The sequence below is a fragment of the Tachyglossus aculeatus genome, chromosome 6 (genome assembly GCF_015852505.1).
Source record: "Tachyglossus aculeatus isolate mTacAcu1 chromosome 6, mTacAcu1.pri, whole genome shotgun sequence".
In the NCBI taxonomy this organism is placed as follows: domain Eukaryota; kingdom Metazoa; phylum Chordata; class Mammalia; order Monotremata; family Tachyglossidae; genus Tachyglossus; species Tachyglossus aculeatus.
In genome coordinates this window covers 6,793,696-6,800,513 of record NC_052071.1, presented here as the reverse complement: position 1 = coordinate 6,800,513, position 6,818 = coordinate 6,793,696, and positions in this window count along the sequence as shown.

Here is a 6,818-nt window from a genome sequence, read left to right as displayed (position 1 = left end):
GGATGGAGAGGAAAGGGAATTCAGATTGTGAGCCCCACACAGGACAGGGACTGTATCCAACCCGATTTGCTTGTATCCACCCCAGCACTTAGAACAGTGCCTGGCACGTAGTAAGCGCTTAACAAATACCACTATTATTATTATTAGTGGAGGGGACAGACTAACAGATTTCAGATGTGGGCTGGGACCACGTCTACCTCATCTGTAAACTGGGGATTCGATGTCTGTTTTCCCTCCTTCTTAGACTGTGAGCCCCTTGTGAGACAGGGACTGAGTCCAACCTAATTGTTCTTGTATCTACCCCAGCACTCAGTGGCACTCAGTGCCTGCCACATAGTAAGCGCCTGAATACCACAATTATTACCATCGGTGACAATCATCTGCAAGACCGGCATAAAAATCTGTTCTCCGTCCCCCTCGGACTGTGAGCCCCGTGAGGGAAGGGCACTGTGTCGAATCCGATTTTTGGCCACCTCAGCAGTCAATGGTATTTATTTAGCCCTTCCTTTCTGCAGAACACAGTACTACGTGCACTTTGCACAAGGCTTGGCACATAGCAAGTGTTTACAAATACCACGATTATCTATTATGACTAGATGCCCTCCAGCATGGGACGGGGAAGGGAGGAAATGGAGGTCGATAAGAAACTAGGAAGAGTCGGGGGACGGTTGCCGAAAGGATTTCGGCCGTATTTATTGAGCGCTTACTGTGTGCAGAGCACTGGAGTAAGAGCTTGGGAAAGTACTACACAACAATCGACAGACACGTTCCCTGCCCACAACGAATTTTCAGTCTACGGGGAATCCGATTAACGATCCGAGGCTGAATCTAAGGATTTTGGACCTCTGAGGAGAAAGGGGATTCCCAGAGAGGAAACACCTGAAGGTGTGACCTCACCTAATAAGCAAGACGGCAGACCTGAATTGGTGGCTCATCGAGATCTCTAGAATTCAGAAAACTCTTAAAATTGAGGTGCACCGAGATCCGGGCGAGAATTAGCAACGGCCAGCTGGCGGGAGGATGATATCAGATGGTTCAGCGGGCAGGCCGATCAATTAATGCCATCTGAGAAGCTGCACAGCCTACTGAGTTAGAGCCTGGATGTGGGTCTAAATAACAATAATAATAATAATAATAATGATGATGATGATGATAATAATAATAATAGCATTTATTAAGTGCTTACTATGTGCAAAGCACTGTTCTAAGCGCTGGGGTAGATACAAGGTAATCAGGTTGTCCCACGTGGGGCTCCCAGTCTTCATCCCCATTTCACAGATGAGGGAACTGAGGCCCAGAGAAGTGAAGCGACTTGCCCAAAGTCACACAGCTGACAAGTGGCAGAGCCGGGATGACCTGGGTTCTCATCCCGGCTCCGCCATTTGTCTGCTGTGGGACCTTGGGGAAGTCGCTTAACTTCTCTGGGCCTCAGTTCTCTCATCTGGCAAATAGGGATTAAGACTATATAATAATAATAATAGCATTTATTAAGCGCTTACTATGTGCAAGGCACTGTTCTAAGCGCTGGGGAGGTCACAAGGTGATCAGGTTGTCCCACAGGGGGGCTCACAGCCTTCATCCCCATTTTACAGATGAGGAAACTGAGGCCCGGAGAAGTTAAGTGACTTGCTCAAAGTCACACAGTTGACAAGCTGTGAGCCCCATGTCTGAAAAGGACTGTGTCCAACCTGATTAGTTTGTATCTTCTCCAGCTCTTAGTACAGAGCTGGCATACAGAGAAGCAGCCTGGCAGTCCTGGGTTCTAATCTGCGCTCAGTCACTTATGTACTGTGTGACCTTGGGCAAGTCACTTCAAACTTCTCTGGGCCTCAGTTCCCTCATCTGCAAAATGGGGATTGAGACTGTAAACCCCACCTGGGACAGGGACTGAGTCCAACCCGATCTGCTTGTACCCATCCCGGTGCTTAGTACAGTGCCTGATAAGCGCTTAACAGGTGCCATGATTATTACTATTATTATTATTATTCTAATCCTGGCTCGGCAACTTGTCTGCTGTGTCATTTTGCGCAGGCCACTTCACTTCTCTGTGCCTCAGTTACCTCATTTGGAAAACGAGGATTAGGATTGTGAGCCCACAGCGGGGCAAGGGCTGTGTCCAACCTGATTATCTTTTACCCACCCCAACACTTAGAACAATGCCTGGCACACTATAAGGGCTTAACAAACACCACAGATATTATAGTAAGCGCTTAACAATGAAAAATGCTTGCTTATTCAAGTCTCCTTGCCAAAGTCGCCATCCTGGCACGGGTCAGCTCCGTCTCCATCTCCTGCCAAAAGCCAGCCCTGCTTCGACAGCTATAGAGCTTTTATTCTACCGAAATAGCCGGGTCGCCTCGGGGGACCAAGTAGACGCCTCCTTCCTAGAAACTGAAGAGAGCAAAAGCCGCAGCCCTGGCTCCCCTCGGCTTCGGCTTTTGAGGATTTGCTCCGACCATGACTGCTACTTTCAAGTCAACTAGGGCCGTGTCGGACGGGGACTGCGACCGACCCGACAACCTAACCCAGGGCTCGGCACATCATCATCATCAATCGTATTTATTGAGCGCTTGCTGTGTGCAGAGCACTGTACTAAGCGCTTGGGAACATACAGAGACAGTCCCTACCCAACAGTGGGCTCACAGTCTAAAAGGGGGAGACAGAGAACAAAACCAAACATACTAACAAAATAAAATAAATAGAATAGATATGTACAAGTAAAATAAATAAATAAATAGAGTAATAAATATGTACAAACATATATACAGGTGCTGTGGGGAAGGGAAGGAGGTAAGAGAAGGGAAGGAGGTAAGGAGGGAAGGAGTGCCTGGCATGTAGTAAGCACTTAACAAGTACCCTTATTATAATAAGCACCCTTATTATAATAATGAACACTGCACTAAGCACTGGGGTAGAACCAAAATCATCAGGTGGGACGTAGTCCCCGTCCGACAATTGAAGGAGGTGGGAGGACGGGAGACTGAATTAATCGGAATTCAAATCACTTCCTTCCTGAGAAGCCACTTGTTTTAGTGGAGAGAGGCGGGCCCGGGAGTCAGAAGGACCTGGATTCAAATCCGGGCCCTGCCACTTGTCTGCGGTGTGGCCTTGGTCACGTCACTTTACTTCTCCGGGCTTCAGTTCCCTTATCTGAAAAATGGGGATAAAGACGATGAGCCCCAGGACAGGGCCTGTATCCAAGCTATCAGTCTGTATCCACTCCAGTGGTTAGTACATTCGGTGCCTGGAACATAGTAAGCGCTTCACAGATATCAACCTCCCCAGGAAGGAATGTGTAGACTGACTCTGTTGTATCATTCTGGCTCAAGTGTTTAGCACAGTGCTCTGCACATAGTAAGCACTCAATAGATACCCTGGGAGCACATAATAAACAGAGAAACAGCTTAGTGGAAAGAACATGGGCTTGGGAGTCAGAGGTCGTGGGTTCTAATCCCGACTCCGCCACTTGTCAGCTGTGTGACTTCGGGCAAGTCACTTCACTTCTCTGGGCCTCAGTTACCCGTCTGTAAAATGGGGATTAAGACTGTGAGCCCCACGTGGGACCATCTGATGACCTCGTATCTACCCCGGCGCTTAGAACAGTGCTTGGCACATAGCAAGCGCTTAAAGGCCATCGTTATTATTTTCACCATTACAAATGGTACGTATTCATGTCTGTCTCCTCTTCTACACTGTCAGCTCCCTGTGGGCAGGGAACAGGTCTGGTCATTCTGTTATACCGTTTAATCTGTCAAGCGCTTAGCACAGTGCTCCGCACATAGCAGGTGCTCCGTAAATACGATCGATTGGTACCAATGACCGATTACCCCGGCTCCACCACTTGTCGGCTGTGTGACTCTGGGCAAGTCACTTCACCTCCCTGTGCCTCAGTAACCTCGTCTCTAAAATGGGGATGAAGACTGAGCCCTTGTATCCTCCCCAGTGCTTAGAACGTAGTAAGCGCTTAACAAATACCACCATCATCATTATTATTATTATTGGGGGGGGGGAGAGGGAGGGTGAGAGGAGAAAGGCTGCTTCAGGGGAAAGGGGTGTCGGCGGGAGGGCGACGGGCCTGAGAAATCTTCGGGCGAGAAGGCAGGCTGGGGGCCCCCCCCGTTGCCCACGGGGCCTCGGGCACCCCTCGACCGCTCTTCCCGGCAGCCCCCGCGCGCCCCTCAGGCATCTCCTCAGGGGAGCCCCCTCAGACATTCATTCATTCAAACGTATTTATCGAGCGCTGACTGTGCGCAGAGCACTGGACTGAGCGCTTGGGAAGGACAAGGTGGCAACACAGAGAGACGGTCCCTACCCGACAGTGGGCTCCCAGTGTAGAGGTCGCTCCCGGCAGCCCCCTCAGACGCCCCTGGGACCCCCCTCAGGCATCTCCCTCAGGGCAGCCCCCTCAGACGCCCCTCTCTCCGACCCCCCCTCCCGGCGGCCCCCGCGCGGACCCCCCTCAGTCACCCCCTCCGGGCAGCCCCCTCAGACGACGCCCCTCCCGGCTGCCCCCGCGCGGACCCCCCAAACAGACGCCCCCTCCGGTCAGCCCCCTCAGACCCCACTCCCGGCAGCCCCCGCGCGGACCCCCCCCCCCCAGACACCCCCTCCAGGCAGCCCCCTCAGACCCCACTCCCGGCAGCCTCCGCGTGCCCCCCAAACAGACACCCCCTCCGGGCAGCCCCCTCAGACCCCCCCCAGACACCCCCTCCGGGCAGCCCCCTCAGACCCCACTCCCGACAGCCCCCGCGCGGACCCCCCCCCCCCCCCAGACACCCCCTCCGGGCAGCCCCCTCAGACGCCACTCCCGGCAGCCTCCGCGCGCCCCCCAACCACCCCCTCCGGGCAGCCCCCTCAGACGACGCCCCTCTCGGCTGCCCCCGCGGACCCCCCCCCCCCCAGACACCCCCTCCGGGCAGCCCCCTCAGACCCCAATCCCGGCAGCCCCCGCGCGCCCCCCAGACACCTCCTCCGGGCAGCCCCCTCAGACGCCTCTCCCGACAGCCCCCGCGCGCCCCCCCCGACACCCCCTCCGGGCAGCCCCCTCAGACGACGCCCCTCCCGGCAGCCCCAGCGCGCCCCCCCCCCAGACACCCCCTCCGGGCAGCCCCCTCAGACCCCACTCCCGGCAGCCCCCGCGCGCCCCCCCAGACGCCCCCTCCGGGCAGCCCCCTCAGACGACGCCCCTCCCGGCAGCCCCCGCGCGCCCCTCAGTCAGCCCCTCCGGGCAACCCCCTAAGACCCCCCATTCCCGGCAGCCCCCGCGCGCCCCCCCAGGCACCCCCCACCAAGACGCCCCTCCCGGCAGCCCCCGCGCGCCCCTCGGACACCCCCTTCTAGACTGTGAGCCCGTTCATTCACACAATCGTATCTGTTGAGCGCTTACTGTGCGCAGAGCACTGTGCTAAGCGCTTGGGAAGTACAAGCCGGCAACATACAGAGACGGTCACTCAATCAATCGTATTTATTGAGCGCTTACTGTGTGCGGAGCACTGTACTGATCGCTTGGGAAGTCCAAGTCGGCAACATATCAAGATGGTCCCTACCCGCCAACGGGCCCAAAGTCTAGAAGGGGGAGGCAGACAACAAAACAAAACATGTGGACAGATGTCAAGTCATCAGAATAAAAAGAAATAAAGCTAAATGCCCAGTTGCTTTGTTTCTGTTGCTGCACTGTACTGTCCAAGCGCTTGGTCCAGCGCTCTGCACACAGTAAGGGCTCAATAAGTACGATTAAAGGAATGAATGAGTGAATGATACCCCCTCCAGGCATCCCTCGGTGGCCCCGCCGCCCGCCCCACCCACCCGGTGCTCCCGGCCTCCCCCGCCGGCGGGAGACAGGCTCGGTACTCACCGACAGCCGGCCGCCTTCGCCCCGCAACGCCCGCGGCTGCAACCCCGGAGACGGGGAGGACGTGCGGCAGGGATGGGGGGCGGGCGGGACCCCCGTCGACTGGGCCCCGCCCCCCCTCCGCTCCGCGAGCCGGGCGGCGATTGGCTCCTCCGCCCCACGTGACCGGGCCGCAGCGGGAGGGGCCGAGGACCGGCGCACTGGCGCGGCGCATGCGCACTGGGAACCTGCCCGTCTCCCGCTGGTGCGGCGCATGCGCACTTGGAACCGGCCCGACTCTTGTTGGCGCGGCGCATGCGCATCGGGAACCGGCCCAATCTCCCGCTGGCGCGGCGCTTGCGCACAGGGAACGGGCCCCATCTCCCGCTGGCGCGGCGCATGCGCATCGGGAACCGGCCCAATGTCCCGCTGGCGCGGCGCATGCGCACTGGAAACTGGTCAAGCCTCCGCTGGCGCGGCGCATGCGCACTGGCAACCGGTCCGTCTGCCGCTGGCGCGGCGCCTGCGCATCAGGAACCGCCCCAATGGCCCGCTGGCGCGGCGCATGCGCACTGGGAACCGGCCCAATCTCCCGCAGGCGCGGCGCAAGTGCACCGGGAACCGGCCCAATCCCCCGCTGGCGCGGCGCATGCGCACTGGGAACCAGTCCAAACAACCGCTGGCGCGGCGCATGCGCACTGGGAAAGGGCCCGTCTTCAGCTGGCGGGGCGCATGCGCACCGGGGAACCGCCCCCCCGCTCTCGCTGGAGCGGCGCATGCGCATCGGGAACAGGCCCAATCGCCCGCTGGCGCGGCGCTTGCGCACTGCGAAGCGGCCCAAGCGCCCGCCGACGCGGCGCATGCGCACTGGAAACGGGCCAGTCGCCCGCTGGCGCGGCGCCTGCGCATCGGGAACCGTCCCGATCGCCGGCTGGTGCTGCGCATGCGCACCGAGGACGGGCCACTCTCCCGCTGGAGCGGCGCATGC